General features: G+C 38.3%; 1 non-coding gene across 1 annotated transcript; it reads right to left on the minus strand.

Annotated features, from left to right (window-relative positions):
- Window positions 1–439: 439 nt before the first annotated feature.
- Window positions 440–546, minus strand: LOC124891816. Its single transcript, XR_007049896.1, has one exon. It is a non-coding gene; the product is annotated as a small nucleolar RNA R71 (small nucleolar RNA).
- Between the last annotated feature and the right edge of the window lie 1,969 nt (window positions 547–2,515).

The raw sequence follows: 2,515 nt of genomic DNA on the forward strand, positions 1-2,515 counted from the left end.
TACACTCAACAGGGATCGATGATGGAAATATGCGATCCTATAGTTGCTTATCCAAATGTTGGAAATATTCCAGCTCCTGCTATTTCTGTTCAACCAGTTGCAAGACCTATTCGGGAAGTGGCAATCCCACTTGCGCACCTTGTGATTAACAGTATTCTGAAGCCTGAACCAGGAGGTCGATGGGAATTAAAACAAAATATGGTGCAATTGTATAGATCTGTGGGAGAATTTCAGGGACTTACGAACCTTCCTGGAGATAAGCGACACATATATTCCTGAAGATGTGAATGGTGATTACGTCAGATTAGCACTCTTTCCCTTTTCTCTATTGGGGGAAGCAAAGAGATGGCTACTTACTGAACCATACTAATCTGTCACTACATGGGAAGATTGTGCTCGAAGGTTTCTCATTTGATTTTTTCCATCTCAGAAAACTGCACGATTATGGAGTGAAATATTGAGTTTCAGACAAAAAGATGGAGAAAGTCTCTACCAAGATTGGGAGAGATTCAAGGGCATGCTTAGAAGTTATCCTCATCACCATCAATCGAATAATGTTTTGGTGCATACATTTATAGAAGGCCTTGAGTCTAATACAAAGATTCTCTTGGATTCAGCAGTAGGGGGTAAAGCTTTAGAGAAAATATATGAAGAATTATATACCTTGCTGAATCGAATTACACAAGGAAATCCTGATTGGCATGCAGACTCAAGGAATGCTCCCAAGAAGGTTGCAAGGGTTTTGGAGGTTGATCAGTTTACTGTATTACAAGGACAGATTGTAGCAATGCAGAACCATATGACTACTCAGCTTAATAACTTAAAATTGTGTACAACATAACCAACAGCCATAACAAATGTAGTTCAACAGGTATATTCATGGTGTGAAGTTTGACAAAGTGGTGAGCATAAAGCAGATGCATGTTCTGTTAATCCAGATTCAATCAACTACGTGGGGAATGTAAATCGTTAGGGTCAATAAAATTTTGGCAATACGTATAATCCAAATTGGAGGAACCACCCTAATTTTTCATGGGGTGGAAAGTAGGTACAAAATACAAATCAGTATAAGGGACCAGTGCACAGCCGGTTTAGAACAATCATGTGACTGCTTCAAATAGTAATATGGAGGAGATACTTAAGTGGTTTATGGCTCAACAAGCACAGTTTATGGTAGACATGAAGGCTCAACAGGCACAGTTTGCAACTGAGTTAAAGAGTTAATAATTACTCACAAGAAATCTGGAGTTGCAGTTAGGTCTAATCGTAGGATCACAGAATATAAGGCCACAAGGAGCATTACCTAGCAAAACTTAGGCTAATCCTAAACAAGTGAATGTGGTTACAATGAGGAGTGGGCTACAAATGAAGGAGATGGTTTAGGAGCAGAATAATCCCATGGTAACTAATGATAGTTTGCAAGAGAATGCAGAAGTAGAAGTAAAAGAAAAAGAGGTTAGTGAAGAGATTCGTGTAGAGAAGAAGACTATCTCCTTACCCTTTCCTTAAAAGGCAAGAAAGCATAAAGAGGAAACCATTTTTAAGAAGTTTCTATATCTGCAGAGTGTGCCAAAATATGCTAAATACTTAAGAATACTATTTCCAATAAGAATCGGTTGACTGAAATGCTATAGTTGCACTTACTCAAGAGTGCAGGTCTAAAATTCAGAATAAATTGCCTATGAAATTGAAGGATCCTGGGAGTTTTACCTTGCAGATTACCCTTGGTCAAATAATTTATGCACGTGGATTGTGTGACTTAGGGGCTAGTATAAATCTCATGCCCACGTCATGGTACTGTAAGATGGGTCTTGGAAGCCCCAAACCCATGACTATTGCGTTGCAGTTGGCAGACAGGTCACTTGCTAGACCAGATGGTATTATTAAAGATGTATTGGTGCAAGTGGGATCTTTAATATTTCCTGTGGATTTTGTGATTCTCTACTTTAAGGCTGATCTAGTTGTTCCATTTATTTTGGGACAACCATTTTTAGCAACAAGGCAGTCACTTATTGGTGTGGTAGCTGAAAAAATGACAATGCGAGCACATGATAAAGTAGAGGTTTTTGATGTGTACAGAGCATTGAAATTGCCAGCCATATATGAGGAGTTGTGCTCAATATCGGTTATTGATCTTACTTTGGATTGGTAGTTGCTTTTGTTTGATGATCCATTAGAGCGAGCTTTGATGGATTATGATCTTCATGGGGATTCGAAAGCATTGGAATTGGTCTAGGTTATGAATTTAGCTATAATTGAGACAAATAAAGTGATGATCGAGCCTTTGAATAAACTAATTGGTCCACCACCCAAGCCTTTAGTTGAAGAAGCTCCTAACTTGGAGCTTAAGGTTCTCACTCCTTACTTAAAATATGTTTTTCTTGGTGATCAAGATACTTTGCATGTTATTTTGTCTATAGGATTATCCGATGTATAGGTAAAGAATGTTGTAGCAGTTCTTAAAAGGAGAAGGAAAGTGATTGGCTGGCAGATGTCTGACATTTTAAGAATCAAT

The sequence above is a fragment of the Capsicum annuum genome, chromosome 1, assembly GCF_002878395.1.
Source record: "Capsicum annuum cultivar UCD-10X-F1 chromosome 1, UCD10Xv1.1, whole genome shotgun sequence".
NCBI lineage: Eukaryota > Viridiplantae > Streptophyta > Magnoliopsida > Solanales > Solanaceae > Capsicum > Capsicum annuum.